The sequence below is a fragment of the Engraulis encrasicolus genome, chromosome 13 (genome assembly GCF_034702125.1).
Source record: "Engraulis encrasicolus isolate BLACKSEA-1 chromosome 13, IST_EnEncr_1.0, whole genome shotgun sequence".
NCBI classification, from domain to species: Eukaryota; Metazoa; Chordata; class Actinopteri; order Clupeiformes; family Engraulidae; genus Engraulis; species Engraulis encrasicolus.
The window spans coordinates 14,111,907-14,131,906 of NC_085869.1; the positions used below are offsets into that span (position 1 = coordinate 14,111,907).

General features: G+C 42.8%; 1 protein-coding gene and 2 long non-coding RNA genes across 5 annotated transcripts in view; 2 read left to right on the forward strand and 1 right to left on the reverse strand.

Moving 5' to 3' along the window:
* Positions 1-20,000, forward strand: part of col18a1a (collagen type XVIII alpha 1 chain a) — an 86,769-nt gene that overhangs the window by 27,847 nt on the left and 38,922 nt on the right. The window lies entirely within an intron of this gene.
* LOC134460730 (uncharacterized) lies at positions 756-4,845 on the forward strand. The gene is made up of 3 exons (XR_010037157.1): positions 756-1,202; positions 2,140-2,218; positions 2,631-4,845. It is a non-coding gene; the product is annotated as an uncharacterized LOC134460730 (long non-coding RNA).
* On the reverse strand, positions 5,336-9,476 carry LOC134460731 (uncharacterized). The gene is made up of 3 exons (XR_010037158.1): positions 8,730-9,476; positions 7,649-7,727; positions 5,336-6,804 (listed from the first exon to the last, which is right to left on the reverse strand). It is a non-coding gene; the product is annotated as an uncharacterized LOC134460731 (long non-coding RNA).

Sequence of the window (20,000 nt, forward strand, 5' to 3'; positions counted from 1 at the left end):
GTGTACACATGTGCACGTGTGTATACGCACAAATAAACATGTGCATGTGTTCACAGACACATCACACACACGCAAACACACACACACACACACACACACACACACACACACACACACACACACACACACACACACACACACACACACACACACACACACACACACACACACACACACACACACGCACGCACAGACACACCCTTTTTGCTGTAGTGAAGGTGACCCTAGTTCTTAGAGAGTCCAGCATGTCCAGTGTAAGGCGTGGCTTGTCCTTGTCAGGCAACACCTAATCATCACACCCCTGTAGAAGGAGCACCAGCTGGCAAAAATAAATGTGTGTGTGTGTGTGTGTGTGTGTGTGTGTGTGTGTGTGTGTGTGTGTGTGTGTGTGTGTGTGTGTGTGTGTGTGTGTGCGCGTGCGTGCGTGCGTGTGTGCGTGTGTGTGTGTATGGAGAGAGATCAGTATCAATATTAAGAAATGAATGTCACACCACTCACCAATATATTTCGTGATCCACAAACAAATGTAATAACATTCGCAAATATAATTCATACATTTCATGATCCACAAACAAATGTAACAACATTCACAAATATAATTCATGATGCACAAATGAATGTAACCCCATTCACAAATGCCAGCGCAGTTCTATTAATTTGCAAACCGGTCTACATATATTCGCAAGCCCTATACATATTTGTGACTTCCATTGTATTTGTGTGTGCATTTTTGAGACTGTCCTGACGGTATTTGACACACAAATGTGCTCAGCCAATCACATCAGCCGGCGTTCGAGCGTAAGGTTGAAGACATTGCGCTTCTATTACGCAGAGAAGGCTACTAGTGCTAAGCCACCATAGATCTGTATAAATAACTGGAAGTAGAGCCATTACTGAAGTGCTCCCTGACGTAAACTCGGAAGCGTATGAAGTTACTGACTTTCACATCATCTTTGTACAAATATGTCTGGATCTGGACTAACGTGTGCCGTAATCGGATGTCACAATAACAGCAGAAAGCTAAAAATGTGGGAAAAAGAGCGTATGTGCGCTTCATAGTCCACAGTTTAAAGAGGATTGTCCTTGTTGTGTGCCCTACGGTGTACACCGCTTCCCCGGCCGTGCTGAGGATGAAGACATTCGCAAGATGTGGATTAAAAACGTACACCGAAAGGACTTTGCCCCCAAACAAGTATTCAAGGGTATGTATTCTTATTTCTAGGTGGTTAGTGTAGTTAAGTATTGTAAGCCAGTGTCTATGTAACATAAACTGGTGGCAACAATTATTTAGCTTGGCTAGCTAATTCTAGTTACTATTATTTAGCATTCTTTCATTAATACCTAAGTTTCCCCAGGAGTGGGAAGAGCACCATGAGCCCCATGGTTATCTGTGCTGTGTGTCATGGTACATTTGTGTGCTTATTTTCGATTATTTGTGTATGTGTGCCCTTTGAAATGAAAATGTGACCCTGGCAACTTAGCTAATTATTTTGTTATGCTAGCGGAGTTTTGGCAAGGCTAGCCAGGTTACACTGACTTTAATAAGAAGTCAGGCTAGGTTTTGGTAGCACCATGAGCCCCATGGTTATCTGTGCTGTGTGCCATGGTACATTTCTGTGTTTATTTACGATTATTTGTGTATGTGTGCCCTTTGAAATGGAAATGTGACCCTGGCAATTTAGCTAATTCTTTTGTTATGCTAGCGGAGTTTTGGCAAAGCTAGCCAGGTTGTGTGACTGACTTTAATAAGAAGTCAGGCTAGGTTTTGGTAGCTTTTGTTTTGTCCATAACCTAGCCCAATTTTATTTTCATCTCATAAATCGACCAGCATGTTTGTATTTGTAATAATGTTTGCCATTCTATTGGAAATAAAGTGGTGGGGACAAGCTAGGTTCATCTCAAAAGTGGTAGGACATGTCCCCAACACCCAGACTGAAAATTACACCCAGACTGAAAATAACCCTTCCTCAACAAAAGATAATTTTCGCTATCCAACCTCAGTGTACATGTCTTGCTTTGTCCTGTATTTTGTCTAATGTCTGTGAGAATGACTGCAGCCATGGCAAAGATAATTTTCTGTTTCATGTGTAACAGCCAATTATATATTTTTTTATCTCATCTTATTCCCACCCTCCTTAGGTGTGTGCGGAGTACACTTCCCTGACGGCAGACCAACGCAGGAACACCCATATCCCATAATATGGGATATGAATATAGTGTAAGTTTACATGTATATAACAAATAACTTAAGTGCTTTTTTCTTAATTACCTTAACCATATGTTGTTAAAGTACTTTTGGAGCGATTTGCCTCCAGACGTTAGACTCTCTCCCATCTGCCACTACTTTTTAATCTAGGCTAAAATAAAAATAAAAAATAAAAAAAACACACACACACACATTTTCTTAACTTAGTTATTGACGCTTTCTCTCCTTAAGGCACTGCTTTTATGTACCTACATTGCCTTTCAACACTTGTGTCTTATTATTCCATGCAAGAGTCTACATCTGCTAATTGTAATATAATGCAATGTGAAGTGAGATTTAAAGTGTTCTGTAGGACAGTGGCGTTGTAATTAACTGTTTTTAAAAGCTGTTGGTGTTTTTTGTTCCTTCTTATATTTATTCTCAGAAAGCACCATCATGTGGAAGACCACCCCCAAAGAGGAGATGTCTCCAGCCCCCAACAGAGAGACTTGGATTAATGTTGAGAGGATTATTGTTCAATACGGTGTAGAAACACTTGGTTCAGTTATATGTATATATCTATCATCTTTCAAGAAATCCTTCATCCCCTCAGCTGTGACCATACTGAACAAGAGATGAACTGTCCAGCTGCAGCATGCATGTATTGTGTGGTCTTGTCTTTTTTTTTTTTGGTCAAGCCTTGTCTAATGTCTGTGAGAATCACTGAAGCCACGCCAAAGACAATTTTCTTTTTCATGGGTGTAACAGACAATTAAGTTTTATCTAATCTAATCATATCAATGAGAATCAGTGCACCTGACAAAGGTATGACATACCGTATACTGTAGGCTTAAATGCTAAAGAAAAATGAATTAACCTGGCGGTTTTGAATTGTTTATTTACACAGTTATTAAAATGCATACAGATAGTGAATTTAATATAGTTCAATACTGTGTGCTTACTTGATGGTGTTTTTTATATGTGCTGAACTGAAAAACAACCTAGCTACTTGTGCTCAATATCCAACTGCAGCATTGTAGTTGCAGGTGGGGGGTGGTGGTTGTTCAAATTTGACACACACCTTACATTGGTCCACTTTACAAATGGCCCCATACACTAAATGACTCTTGCTGGTGTGTTTTTTACTAGGCAACTTGTTATTAATCACTAATGTTCTTAATGTCATTTCAATGCAGCTCTTTGTGAGAAATCTGGGCAGCCATGGCCTAGTGCAGGGATGTCAAACTCAGGCCCGGGGGCCAAATCTGGCCCGCAGAGTCATTTCATTTGGCCCGTAAGATCATTTCAAATGTGTATTACAGTTGGCCCACATACACCATTAATATATAGCATAAGACCTGAACATAAAATGTAATGTGTCAAAAAAAATATGAGTGGGCTGGGCATAGGCCAGTAAAACAGCTCACACTACTGCAACAGAGTATCTGCAGGCACATTTGAACTACGATGGGAATCTGTTTGTGAAATTTAATTATGAGATTAAGTGTGTTTGCACAATTTTAGGCCGTTGTAAATATTGAGTTTGGCCCGCGACTTTGTTCCAGATTTGTATTTTGGCCCTCTGTGAGTTTGAGTTTGACACCCCTGGCCTAGTGGTTAGAGAGTTGGTCTTTCAATCTAGGGGTTGCTGGTTCGAATCCCCCACGACCTCTCCCTACACCTCCATCCATGGCTGAAGTGCCCTTGAGCAAGTCACCTAACCCCACATTACTCCAGGGACTGTAACCAATACCCTGAAAAATAATAGTTGTAAGTCGCTTTGAACAAATGAAAGCGTCAGCTAAGTGAAATGTTATGTAATGTAAAATCTTGCTGCAGTGTGTTGTGGAATAGACACAGGAGCTGACCTGTGGTGTCCAGTCTTAACAGAGAGCTGGTGCCACTGTCACACATTCAATTTAATTAATCATTATCCCCCTTATATTGATTGGGAAATGTTATACTGGCTTTTTTTCATTACCTCCTGACTATACCAGACATCATTTTTATCATTACCTCTGCCACATAATATGTGATTGAGTTTTGCAGTCTGTCTGTTTGTTCATCGCTGGGTGCACAGCTTGCCACTAAGGGGCGCCAAATCCTTACTTATTGCTGGAGACGCTACCACAAGGAGAGGACGGGAGGTGATGTCTTCTAAAAGGGCTGTGGTTAAGTAGCCTAAGCAATCAGCTGGTGCAACCCACTGTCTTAACACTGCCTCAAAATATCAGTTCTTGCAAGGCACGATTTACATGGTGAAATTAATGACATGTTGAGGCCAACAAGGCTTTATTTTATCAGTTAGAGGGACACTGTGCAGGAAATGGTCAAAAAGGGTACTGCAACTATGCTGCTCATTGTAACTGGGTTGCCTATTGCCAAATTTGATCTTTTCATGATAGTTTACTAAATAATAAACTCAGATTTTCTGTTATGGCCCAAGTACAGTCCTTTTTGCAGCTAAAAATGGCTATTTCTGGAAATTCAAAATGGCGGACAATGATGGAGGAGATCCCCCTTTGTATGTAAAATGAAAAGTGCAATTTTTCCAGTCATAATGAATACTTAGAATTTGATGGTGGTGGTAAGTATTCATGAAAAAGGTAACATTAGTGAATGAGTAGCATGAATTCTGGAAATAAACAACTATAAATCTTGCAGTGTCCCTTTAATGACAGAGGTTTAAAAAAAAAAAAAAAAACACACACACACACACACACACACACACACACACACCTTGCTTTCTGATCAGGCCTAGCCTAGAGAGAGAGAGTTTCCCTATTGCCAAGGCGGCCACCTTGACCTGAAAAGATAAAGATTCCCTGTTGTTAACGTAGGCCTAATTTCTAAAGATAGATATAGATACATATGCATGCCTGGTTTTAAATTAACAACCGGTCAAATGCTGGTGATAATTCAGGTTCTTAATTCATTCGGCAGTTATATTTTCTTTGTTTTGTTTTTACTTTGTTACAGTTTTTGCCTAGGCTACTGCTTAAACACTAAAGGCTGATGACCAAAGTAGCATATTGTTCAGTTGTTGGTACTATAACACATGCTGCTTTACCTTAATCAAAAGTCTAGCATTACACTTTCATACCAGCTTTGCAAAGCACTTGTTCCTTTACGCAACACACACACTCCGGCTGTCTGCACACCATTTTATACACAAGACACTTTGTTCAAAAGTAAATTCTCAGAGTGTCATTGTGAAAACACGTCTGTTAAAAAAAACAAAACGCACTGGATGTATGACGAGATTTAGACACAGACAATAAAACACATGCACTGTTTTCAACCATTTGATGATCTGGCTATTAGGCCCATGTCCCCCAGCGCTGTTGAGTTTCAGCAACTTCTGAATGTGTGCTCTGAGTATGGGGTTGAGTTTGATGTAGGCCTACAGTACAATGCAAAAAAGTGTTATGTTCAGGATCTTAAGTCTTTCCAACGTTTTACCTGTCAGGGCAATCACTGTGTGTCAAGCAGTACAAAATATCTTGGGCATAGTATCGCTGACAAGTTGGAAGATGATGCTGACATGTAGGCCTACAGACAGGGACAAGTGTAGTGTATGCCAAACATGTTTGTAAGATTTCAAGAAGGTTACACAGGCCTGCACAAATAGTCAAAATGTCATCAACATGTTTTAATCAACCTGGAATTACATTACTCAAAATTTTGAAGCATTTTAACCTTCTTATTGCACGTTCAACATGAATTCGGACATTGGCGAGACGGCGGGTTCTTGTGACTTCATGTTCTGATAGTTGTGTACATCCACGTGTAAATGCTGGAATAGCCAATGTCACTCCTGGAGGAAGAACATCTCCAATTGTGAATCCCCGGTCTGTCAAAATCTGATCACCAGAAATCCACAGTTTAAGATAAAAGTGTCACTAGCTCTGCCACCAAACAGTTTTGACACATACATCACAAAACCATTGGGGGCTATGCAATAGAGGACTTTGTAGGTGTTGTGATGCTTATAGTTGCTGTATGTTTTTGCTCTTTTCCCCAAGTTCTTCGGTCTTTGGACAAATATTTCAGTGCAATCTATGATGCATGTTGCATTGGGATAGTGTTCAAGAAAACTTGAGGGTCTTACTCTATTCAGAGTGTCTCGAGGGAGCCAAAAAATAAGATTTTCCCTTGTGAAATTGGCAAGTGTTGCTCTCCACATTGCGGACATATCACAGGCTGTAGCCAAGCCGAAGCCTCATTAGGACCAGCACTTAGCTGTTCATGGACTGGTAATTTGAACGTCTTCGACTGTGGAAGAAAGCCAATGATGGTGTTCAAAAGTTGCCAAAAGCTGATGATGTCTAGTCCAGTGTAAAGTTTTGACACTTTATCATCCATGTCATGATCTGACAGTGATGGTGTAGGATCGGTTTGTGTGCTTGCATCTTTTGTTGACTTCATCGAACAACAATCATGATCACTACGCTCTGGCCACTGAGTGCCAACATCACATTGGTGTGGAGACAGACTATCCTCCAAGCTATGCCCTACTTCGGTGTCAGAATCTGTCACAGGAGGCTCATCACATGGTCTCTCTGTTGGGGGCTGGAGACATCTCCTCTTTGGGGTGGTCTTCCACATGACGGTGCTTTCTGAGAATAAATATAAGAAGGAACAAAAAACACCAACAGCTTTTAAAAACAGTTAATTACAACGCCACTGTCCTACAGAACACTTTAAATCTCACTTCACATTGCTTTATATTACAATTAGCAGATGTAAACTCTTGCATGGAATAATAAGACACAAGTGTTGAAAGGCAATTTAGGTACATAAAAGCAGTGGCTTAAAGGGACAGTTTGGTCAATTTCAACATGCAGTTGTATTGCTCACGCTACCCTTGACTTGTCAGTACCTGGTGATGCCACATTTTTCGGCTCAGCCCTTTCCGAGATATGAGCAATTCTAATGGGGGCAGCGTTTGTTTACATTTTTAAAAAATGAAACATAGGCCAACTCTTAATATTTTCCCAAAAGGTACTGCTGTTTGCTAGTTGTCTGCTGATGTTTTATAACCTTTTGGATGTTTTTGGGAATAAATAAAAATGTTTTTTTGAAATGTAAACAAAGAGCTGCCCCCATTACAATGACCAGGATCTCGGAAACGGCTGAAGAAGAAGAAAAAAAAATCTCAGGCACTGACAAGTCCAGGGTAGTGTGAGCATTACAACTGCATGTTGAAATTGACCAAACTGTCCCTTTAAGGAGAGAAAGCATAACAACTAAGAGTCAAGAACTAAGTTAAGAAAATGTGTCTGTGTGTTTTTTTTATTTTTATTTTTTATTTTTTATTTTAGCCTAGATTAAAAAGTAGTGGCAGATGGGAGAGAGTCTAACGTCTGGAGGCAAATCGCTCCAAAAGTACTTTAACAACATATGGTTAAGGTAATTAAGAAAAAAGCACTTAAGTTATTTGTTATATACATGTAAACTTACACTATATTCATATCCCATATTATGGGATATGGGTGTTCCTGCGTTGGTCTGCCGTCAGGGAAGTGTACTCCGCACACACCTAAGGAGGGTGGGAATAAGATGAGATAAAAAAAATATAATTGGCTGTTACACATGAAACAGAAAATTATCTTTGCCATGGCTGCAGTCATTCTCACAGACATTAGACAAAATACAGGACAAAGCAAGACATGTACACTGAGGTTGGATAGCGAAAATTATCTTTTGTTGAGGAAGGGTTATTTTCAGTCTGGGTGTAATTTTCAGTCTGGGTGTTGGGGGACATGTCTAGCCTAGAAATCTAGACGCCCCTAGCGACCGGGTCTGGCTGCGCTAGGCTAGGACATGTCCATAGGCCTACCACTTTTGAGATGAACCTAGCTTGTCCCCACCACTTTATTTCCAATAGAATGGCAAACATTATTACAAATACAAACATGCTGGTCGATTTATGAGATGAAAATAAAATTGGGCTAGGTTATGGACAAAACAAAAGCTACCAAAAACTATAGCCTGACTTCTTATTAAAGTCAGTCACACAACCTGGCTAGCTTTGCCAAAACTCCGCTAGCATAACAAAAGAATTAGCTAAATTGCCAGGGTCACATTTCCATTTCAAAGGGCACACATACACAAATAATCGTAAATAAACACAGAAATGTACCATGGCACACAGCACAGATAACCATGGGGCTCTTGGTGCTACCAAAACCTAGCCTGACTTCTTATTAAAGTCAGTGTAACCTGGCTAGCCTTGCCAAAACTCCGCTAGCATAACAAAATAATTAGCTAAGTTGCCAGGGTCACATTTTCATTTCAAAGGGCACACATACACAAATAATCGAAAATAAGCACACAAATGTACCATGACACACAGCACAGATAACCATGGGGCTCATGGTGCTCTTCCCAATCCTGGGGAAACTTAGGTATTAATGAAAGAATGCTAAATAATAGTAACTAGCGTTAGCTAGCCAAGCTAAATAATTGTTGCCACCAGTTTACATAGACACTGGCTTACAATACTTAACTACACTAACCACCTAGAAATAAAAATACATACCCTTGAATACTTGTTTGGGGGCAAAGTCCTTTCGGTGTACGTTTTTAATCCACATCTTGCGAATGTCTTCATCCTCAGCACGGCCGGGGAAGCGGTGTACACCGTAGGGCACACAACATGGACAATCCTCTTTAAACTGTGGACTATGAAGCGCACATACGCTCTTTTTCCACATTTTTAGCTTTCTGCTGTTATTGTTACATCCGATTACGGCACACGTTAGTCCAGATCCAGACATATTTGTACAAAGATGATGTGAAAGTCAGTAACTTCATAAGCTTCCGAGTTTACGTCAGGGAGCACTTCAGTAATGGCTCTACTTCCAGTTATTTATACAGATCTATGGTGGCTTCGCACTAGTAGCCTGCTCTGCGTAATAGAAGCGCAATGTCTTCAACCTTACGCTCGAACGCCGGCTGATGTGATTGGCTGAGCACATTTGTGTGTCAAATACCGTCAGGACAGTCTCAAAAATCCACACACAAATACAATGGAAGTCACAAATATGTATAGGGCTTGCGAATATATGTAGACCGGTTTGCAAATTAATAGAACTGCGCTGGCATTTGTGAATGGGGTTACATTCATTTGTGCATCATGAATTATATTTGTGAATGTTGTTACATTTGTTTGTGGATCATGAAATGTATGAATTATATTTGCGAATGTTATTACATTTGTTTGTGGATCACGAAATATATTGGTGAGTGGTGTGACATTCATTTCTTAATAATGATACTGATCTCTCTCCATATGTGTGTGTGTGTGTGTGTGTGTGTGTGTGTGTGCGCGCATGTGTGTGTGTGTCCATGTGTGTGTGTGCGTGCGTGCGTGTGTGTATGTGTATGTGCGCACGTGCATGTGTGTGTTTGTTTGTGTGTGTGTGTGTGTGCATGTGTGTGCATGCATGTGTGTGTGTGTGTGCCTAAAGTGTGTGTAGGGAGGCCAACAGGGGGGGACAAATGATTAAGTTGTCCCTAGCCGAGGGAGGAGGGGGGCCCAGAATTGTGTCCTCATCACATTGTTATATATTGGAAGGGGGGCTTTTCAGATTGTTTTGTCCTAGTTCCGGTTAACCTTTAAGAGTGTGGGTTTTTGAACATTCTCTGAGAAGAATGTGTTCTATAACAATGCAAGATTCTAAAATTCCAAATTGTATTGTATGGCGAACAGAATTCTATAGAACTTTCACTGCCCGCACATTCCAGTCACACCTGTGTGACAATACACCTTTAAGCTGTCAATAGCCCTGGGTGTGTGTTTGTGTGTGAGAGAGAGAGCGTGCAAGAGAGTGGAGGTGCTTTGCAGTGAAGGAGGGAAGCAGCAGTGCCAAAACCCCCGCCACCTTTCTCACCACCACACTACAATGCATGGGCCCTATGTCTGGCTCTGGCCCTGGCCCTGGCCCTGTGTCTGGCTCTGGGTCTTAATAGCCTTGGTCTCATTAGCCGCGCTTCAGCGGCCCGGGGCCGCCCGGGGCTCAGGAGAGTGGCCGGCTCGGAGCTGCCGGCCCCGGGCCATTTTTTGCCTGATCGGACTCATAGCCGACCCCAGGCACATTCAGGTACACGCCTTGTTTGTGAAACGTCAGTCGGGCACAGCCCACTTTCACCCCAAATCACAGAAGGACAACAACAGAACAACGACAAAGAATAACAACATGCCCATTAACAACATGCATTCAACCAGCCATTATTGTTTAGCAATCGTTCAGCACTTATAAGAAGACGGTACTTAGAGGTGTGAATGCAGATTAAAACATGGCAAAGCTAGCAGCCATGTCAAACTTGTAGCCCAAGTTAAAATTTGAATTGGATCATGATATGCGAATCATGAGAATTGAGCACACAGCACCAATATCAACAAATATGTATTTATTTTCTATCACTAATGACGGACATTTAGGTAGTGTGCTTGTAGGTCCAGGTAAGATAACTGTCTCGTCTAAAAACGAACATTACACAAACTAGCAGTGCGCTAAAAACATGCTAAAAGCATGCTAACAAAATCATCACCTGGAGTCTGCCTGATCTGACACCCAGACCAACGAAGCTAATTTGGTCAAAATCCAAAAAACAAGAAGTTATTATCTTACTCTTGGCGTAATCACAGGTACTTGTGGGTTGAATCAAATAATTCCAGAAACTCGTCAACAACTCCAGAAAGTAATGTGATGATGCTTTGTTTATTAACTGTAGCCATTCACTTGAATGGAACTCTGCAGCACTCATCTGCTTGTTAATGCGGACTCTGGGGGAGACTGCCTGCCGCAAGTGTCCTGCTACGGAACACAGAGAGATGAGCCACGCACGCGACTCTCCTCAACACGGCTGTAGTGATTAACCAGCCATGGAAAAAATAAAGTGAGACTGTGAATTGCGATGTTTACAAGGAAATAATTTTAATCAATAACAATGAAATACCCAAAAAAGCAATACCCATGTCATATTCGAATATTAATGGCCAATTAATATTCGTTCGAATGTCTCGAATTTTCTTAACATTCGACTTATATCGAATATCGAAGTCAAAGGCTTAGTGGAAAGCATGCCAAATCACGATAATGGCACAAGAGTTGGCGGCTAAAAGCAGAAAAAAGCGACATGACTTAGCTATGACATCCCAAGTTTAAGTGTAGCGGTGCCCATGATGCCCTGATAACAACAAAAAAGTTATGTTGGCTAAATAACTTTAAAAACACAAACAGAAGTGCCAAGGTTGCATCTTATGAAATTATGCCATAAGAAAGCCAAACACCCCAAACTAATGCTTAACCATAATTTGCCCAGAATTTAGCGATAAGTCCCCCATGCAGCCACATTATTACACAGAGGTTGACCCCGCCTCCGAGCCTCGGCGGTGCTAGCTGGCCCATCGAATTCGACGGGCCAGGGAAAGCGGCCCTTAGCCCCACAACCTGGCCCGGCGGCCATCTTTAGCACCTAGCCCCCTTTTGATGAGATCACCGTCAGCCCCCTTTTGTCCGGGCCAGCCCGGGGCTGGCCCTGCAGTGAGACTAAGGCTAATGTGTGAGTGTGGGGCCTGTGCCCATGCACGTCGTCAACCCAATTACAGAGGAGAAGCAGCCAGCCAGGGGAAGAAACCAGGTGTCTCCTCAGGGAAAGGAAAGGGTCCACATGCATGGGAACCTCCTGTCTGTCTACCTGCCACGAAGGATCTGCTATGCTATTCTGCCTGCTTTCTCAATCAGTATTAAAACACAGGATGGGTGGCGGGGGAATCAGATGTTTGAGGGGATTTTGGGGGGGGTCACTCGTTTTTTTCTTCCCTCCTTTCCTGGCATGCTGCTTAAGTTCTAAAGGTGTATCTGTGAGAGTCCCTGTCCTAGTTTTTCTTTTTCTTTTTTTTGGTTTTGCTTTGAAGCTTGTCTGTCTGTTTTGTGCAGGCGGGGGGTGTTTTCTCTTCCTCCTGACGAAGAATTTATTAAAAGTATATGTCTGAGGGTCTTAAAAGGTGTTCAACAGATGGTCCCCCCCTCTACCCACCCACCGCTGCCACATTTATGCAGGCAGCCGGTGATGTTACCTATTTTTTCCCTCCACGCTGTTGTAAATGCACCGAATATGTACATTACATTTGGGTCTTTGTTCAGCGGTGGTGGATGCTGCTCTCTGCAACAAGCCTAGACAGGAGGGGAGGAAACACAAAATATTACCCCACTCACCTTGTGTAGACTGCAGAGTGAGACCTGTGCGGTGCGAGAGCTTTTTCCATTGTCTGAGATGAGAATCTTGTCGAAGATTGATGCGCCCCGCCTCTCAGATATTTTCCTAATGCTGTGCACATACTCACTGAAAGCTTTCCTTGAGTTTCAAGCTTCTGTGTTTTTTCTTTTCTTTTTTTCCCCCTCTCCGTTACGTTAAAACATGTTCCAGTGAAAGACACAGTAAAGTTTGATTGTAAAACATCAGAGTGACAGACTGAGAATTGCGTCTATGACCTTTTTTTTTAAAGTCATATGTGTTGTTTCAAAACAGAGTTGAGACTTGCTGCAGCTTGTGTTTAGTGTTGTAGACAACCCTGAACACTGAATGTTGGGTCTTGTACTGTGTTCGTAACTGTTCAGTGTTCACCGTCTCTGAAGCCTACTCTTGATTTATTTGCTTTCTTGATTTTTTCCTCTGGGCCTATATCCTGAGCCTAATTATCAACCAAAGCCTTTGTTTGTCACCATCATAATCTCTGTCACCATCGTCATCAATCATTTCCTTTTATCCGCCTTTCCCCTTTTCCTGTATCTACCGATGTGATGAAAAGGTCAAGAGTTTATAGATCTGTGTATTCTGTGTTATTTTGTTAGAGGTGGTGTCCGCGCCAATGTCTTTCTCCGAGCGTTTTGCTCAGTGTGTAATTCCAAGAACAGTATGACGAAAAGGAAAAGAGGAGTCGCACACAAGAGCTGAATGCAAAATCAAAACTGTAATAAACAAAACCGAATAAAGTAAATAAAACAGACAGACAAGGGAACAGGCCAACTGGGAACACTGATGATGGGCTAGACCCGAAATGTTTGTCCCTTGTCTGTCGGTTTTATTTACTTTATTCGGCTTTGTTTAATACAGTTTTGATTTTGCATTCAGCTCTTCTGTGTTATTTTAAAATATCACCCCACAGAAATGACCCTGATCTGCTGTTACGGGGTATGCTTGCCCCACGGTCCCACTGTAATGTAGAGTAAAGTGCTGTTTGACAATGAAGGATGGTTACATTCCCACACCTTCATATTCTTCTCATCTGTCGTCACATACTGTACTTACTTCAGCGTACTGTATATCTTTCAGCCCCGGCTGTGTGTACAGTATCTGTGTGAATTATTAACCAAAAAACCCACCATTCTAGAAAAATGCCCCTCATGTCCAGATACGCCTGACATTCTTGTGCCATGCTCCCACTGTAACCATGGGATAAGGTTAGAGGTGCACCGTGTAATATTTTTAGTAGTTCATTTCTAGAACTCATGCTTGGAAGGTGAAAAAGTGGATCGCACTCGGGTTCTTCTTTTCTTCTTTTCTTCTTTTTTATTTTTTATTATTTACATAGCAGCAGAAGTGTAGACAAACGTTTCGGCTGTTGCCTGCGTCAGTGTCTCCAACTCATGCTGCCCATTCACAAATGTTACCTTTGACTGGGAAAATTGCATTTTTCGTACATGTACTTTGGTCATACTAGTAAATAGAAATGCTAGTTTATTACTTAGTAAATAGTCATGAAAAGATCAAATTTGGCAATAGGCAGCACAATTTCAATGAGAAGCATGGTTGCAATTGTAAGGTGGTTAGATTTCCGTCATCACATATTTCAGCTTATACCTTTCAGGCCTGGCAGTGTGCAGAGCCAGGGCAGTACCAGGCTGTTCCTTGCTTTTGGAAGGTTTGCATGAGACGTACTACTCCTTGCATGATAAAATTAATTCCCTCCTTTTATGTAGCTTCCGCCAGAGGTGGAAGAAGTACTGAGGTTGTGTACTTAAGTAAAAGTAGAAGTACCCCACGAAAAAATTACTCAAGTGAAAGTAAAAGTTGTACACCAAAAATGTACTTAAGTAAAAGTCCTAAGTACTGACTTTTAAATGTACTTTTTGAGTACAAAAGTACAAGTACTCGCGCAATGGCTGTCTTTCTCCACGTATGCCTACTTGATCCAATAGGAAACAGTCTCTGTAACTGTTTTCAGTTCTATGTGAACATGACTATGGAATCCTTTTATTATTATTTTTTTAAGTATCTTTTCTGTCTGGGTGTCAGTTTGGAAGAGGGGCAAAACATGTCATTCCATTAAGATATTTAACTGAAAGAGCCTAGACTGAGGTAAGCAGATCTGTAGCCTATTTATGTAGGCCTAAGTTCCCATAACTGACCAAGAGTGACCTGAGAAACAAAGAGAATATTGCATCCACAAACAATGCACAGCCTACAGTTAGCTAATATCAACTGCTACAGGCCTAGAATTACACATCAGGAGCAAATGGGTGCTTATGAGACAAGCAAGTTGTCGTTTAAAAACAAAACAAAACCCCGGGCAGAGAGAGAGAGAGAGAGAGAGAGAGAGAAAGAAAGAGAGAGAGAGAAAGAGAGAGAGAGAGAGAAAGAGAGAGAGAGAGAGAATGCGCTCCATGCAGTGTTAACATAGTGATTTCACTTCTCCTTTTATTTATTTTTTTACTGTAGCCTATATGGGCACGGGTGACACGGCTGCATGGGTTCTGTAATGTTTTCCAGCACTGTTTTATTTTTTTCTGTCTCATGTGCGAAGTATTTGCTGTCATTCAGAAAAAGAAACATCAACGTGTCGGCAGACAGCTTTCTCTTGTTGCTGGTGCGCATTTAACTTGAATAGTGAAGCTAGCTACTCTCCTCCACACGTATTCCAGACGCCCAGAAGACGGTCACTAGAAGCTTTCATCTAAAAAGTTACCGGAAAGTCCGAAACTCGCTGTATACGACAGCAAAATGTGCTCAATTTTCATGACATAGTCGCTTGCCGCTCTAATTCAAAGCGAGCATGCTGTGCTTGGTCCCGCCTCTCTGCCCGCAGCCGAGGCTACTCAAATATCCACTCAACACAACAGGAAAACCTAAGATAAATGTAGCGAGTAACGACGTCTTGTTCCAGAAATGTAAGGAGTAAAAAGTACAGATAATTGTCAAAAAAAATTACGGAGTAAAATTAAAAGTCTGCATTTTTATTTTTACTCAAGTAAGAATAAAAATACTTTGTTACGTTCCACCTCTGGCTTCCGCTGATACACATGTGCCATGCTTTCAACTGTGAGAGTGAGCAAAGCAGTGCTATTGGACAGTGAAGGACGCTAAGGTTTCCACAATGCCGGGTTGCTCTCATCATCTGTCGTCACACATGTCCGCTTATACGTACTGTACCTTTCAGGCCTGCTTGGTTGTGTGCAGAGCAGAGTTTGTTTGTTTGGTACCAGGTTGTTTCATATTGGGAAAGTTACTCAAAAACTGTAATGCACTACTTATTACATGTTACTGTCATTTAAAAGTAATGCCTTACATTACAACATTACTTTTTTTTTTTTAAGTAAGGCATTACACTACTTTTGCATTACTTTTAGTTACTTTAGCCAAAATGACTGGAAATAAGGATTTGGCAATCTACAGTGCAAATCTATGAGGTGGCATGACTTTCACCTGCCATCCACAAGTCGTTTTGGAAGCCTGCAGAGTGAAAACCAACATTTTCAGGAATTGCGTCTTACCCACATAGCCTACAATAAGGCCCAAGAAAAATAAAAGTTTGGTTCCGGTTGGTTGTCAGGTTTGGTCATCGTCCGGTCGGATTTTTTTTTTTTTTTCTCAATTTTTTTTTTCAATTTCTTTTTGTTATGTCCGACCCATCAACCCCCCACTTGCGCCAGATTTTGTCATAAACGTTGTTGAACAATGCCAAGGACGATAGTGGAGTTGAGGCTTGATAAGTACAGCTGAAGCTACAATGAAATATAATAAGCATTAATGAGCCAAGAGGCCTATAATATTTTATTTCAAATTGATTTATTTCAATTTTAGTGATGTTTAGTTGAACAAAAGTGAGGGGGGTGCAACGTACTCATCCCCCCCGTCGGATAGCCTACCCTGCCGTGTCCCTGTCTTGTGCGAATGGGATGCATCCCCTCCTTTCCTGACTAATTTGGTGGTGCTATGGCACCTCTTCAAATCGTCAAATTGTTTGTAGGCTACTGTTTTTCGACGTGGAAAGCGGTTTGGGTTTCAAGTACAGTGTGCATTTAACTTAAATGTTCTTGGCGTCCTTATTTTCAATGGAGTCAAAGTAGTGGGCATATACCCATCTTGAAAACGAGCAAGCTGGATCTTCTGGATCGGCCATCCTTTGTCAGCCTGCCATTTCGAGGCGTGAAAGAGGAAGCAATGTTCTGCGTGAAACTTTAAAATCTCTGCGCGGACGTAGGCTATCGTAGGCAATAGCTGATCTCGCGGTGATCCGCGAACATTGTATAAAGAAAAAAAAATACCCACACAAAATTTAGGTGAAAAAAAATGCGTTGTAATGTGCAAGTTACTTGCATTGTAACGAGGACATATTACCGATTTTCCCCCCTGTAATCAGTTACATTACTGCGTTACTCAAAAAGGTAATGCATTACAGTAATTAGTTACTTTTGTAACGAGTTACTCCCAACACTGTTCATATGCTGAGCGGAGAATGAGAGAGCGGGATGAGTGGGCCATTAATGCTATCTCCTCATATGCATGAGGCCAGGGGTAGAGGTAGAGGAGGGCAGGGGGACTCTATCAGGGTAGATATACCCCCTCCCTCCCTCCCTCCCTCCCTCCCTCCCTCGCTTCCAGGGCCGGCGCTAGGCATAGGCAGACAAGGCGGTCGCCTAGGGCACCAAATGTCTTTGGGGGCACCAAATGTGTGCTGTGCTGTCACAATGACAATGGGAGTTGGAGCTTCCCAATTGAGCTTTCACCTTTCACTTCACAAATGTCTTGGCGCCATAGTCACACTTTAAAATCCCGCAGAATTAGAACATAATGTTTTAAACTTTACATTGACACTGATTATTCATGGCCACTCAGTACAGTAGGTACTAGATCAGCTGTGCTCAATCAGATGTATGACGCTATATTCACAGATGCCAATTTCTAAATGCATAAAAAGGAAAGGGGGGGTTCTCGCCTAGGGCACCATATTGACTAGAACCGGCCCTGCTCTCTTCCCATTCAAATCCCAGACAGAGTAAGAAGAAAGCTTTGGCGCGATGGCAGATCTTTGGCAACCTCTCCCGTGCTCACTTCATATCCACGTCAGGCTATCGTCCTCCCCACAGACACGCACGCACGCACGTACGCACTCATGCACGCACATACGTACACACATTCTGAGAGGCTACACTACTGTAATTACATACACACATGCTTGTGCACACATGTGCGCACAAACGCACACGCACACACATACACCTACACTGAGAGGGTATGCTACTGTATTTACATACACACATGTGTGTAAGGGCGTGCACACACACACACACACACACACACACACACACACACACACACACACACACACACACACACACACACACACACACACACACACACACACACACACACACACACATAAGAACAAGACTACACACACACCTATGTGTATGGAAAACATACTCAATGTCATGCTCAGCACATGCTCAACACGTACACACACACACACACACACACACACACACACACACACACACACACACACACACACACACACACACACACACACACACACACACACACACACACGTAAGCACACACACACACACACACACACACACACACACACACACACACACACACACACACACACACACACACACACACACACACACACACACACACACACACACACATGCAAGCACACTTTAGAAAAGCATACTCATTGCCAAATAAATACACATGCCCAAAACACACACACACACACACACACACACACACACACACACACACACACACACACACACACACACACACACACACACACACACACACACACACACACACACACACACACACACACACGCACACACGCATTCACACACATCCACCTTCTCTCCACTCCACATGCCATGCTCATCAGTAACATTTCTCAAAGTCTCTGCTCCATGCGTGATCACAAGCGTATCACCCTCTCAAGCGAGCGGAGTGGAGCGGAGCGGAGCGGAGCAGAGAGCGGAGTGGAGCGCACCTCACCTCACTCACATTCCTGCGCTGAGCGATGGCCCTCTCTGGGCCACATCACTGGCTGCCTGGACCATTAGACGGCGGGAGGTGGAATTAGTTCACTGGAGGGGGAGGGGGCAGGTCCGCTGTACAATGTCTCAGGTTTAGTTTAGTTTATTTTTTTAGTTTAGTTGAACAGGGACCATGCAAATAAGCACCCGTCCACCTGCCAATGACAGGTGAATTTGGCCTTTGGCGGGTGAAATATGTCAATCCACCCGTCACCTTGATGGGTGAAATTTTTCTACAGGCGCCCGGGTTAATGCTGAATTATACGCAGCATCCAACATCAAAGGTTTAAGCAAATTGGTAATGAAAAGAGTTATTGGCATCACAACAACTGAATCCATGACCTCTGAAACAAAAGTATTGATCAAAAAATTATCTTACTTGGCATTACAATGTTTGGAATGGTTGAATATGAACTGGTGAAAATGGTGACTGGCAAAAATTGTGAGTGACTGGTAGATTTTAGAATCTACCTGCCACAGTGACTGGTGGGGAACATTTTTAAGTTCCACTCCTGGTGCACACACACACGCACGCACAGGCACACACGCACGCACGCACGCACGCACGCCCAAGCGCGTGTACAAACACACACACACACACACACGCACGCACGCACGCGAAAAGGGGGCACACCCTGGCCTCTCCAACAGTCAGGGCAGTAAAAAAAGAAAAACATTCGTGGAATTACTTCACTGTAGGGGAGCGGCCGGGTGGCCTCCCTGAAGTCCCCAGTCTAGACCCAACCTCAGATCATTCACAAGATCAAGGAGGACGACCCCCCCCCCCCCACGCCCGATCCCATGCCCAACCCCCCAACCCCCCAACCCCCTCTCTCTCTATGCCCCACTCCTCCACCTCTACACACTACATCACACCACACCACACCCCTCCACACGTCAATTCAATTCAATTCAATTTAATTCCATATGATTCAATTCAGTTAAATTCAATTGTTGAATTCAATGCAATATACAAAGGAGTATAATGTGGGGTTAAGTGCCTTGCTAAAGGGAACTTAAGCCATGGAAGGTGTAGGGAGAGGTAAGTGACAAACTTAAGGCAGCAGGAGAACTTCTTTTTTTAACGTTTAACTGCTGCAATGTTTTACAGTGCACATTCCTCTACCCCCCCTCCCTGCGCCCCTACCCCCCCTCCCCAGTCAGAACAGCAGGGGGAGTCATTTGGAGCACACACGCACGCACGCACGCACGCACGCACGCACGCACGCACGCACGCACGCACGCACACACACACACACACACGCACACACACACACGCACACACACACACACGCACACACACACACACACACACACACACACACACACACACACACACACACACACACAGACACACACACACACACACACACACACACACACACACACACACACACACACACACACACACACACACACACACACATCCCTATCCCCCTGTACCTCCTCTACGTCTCTACGCCCCCCTCCCTGTTTGAAGCACC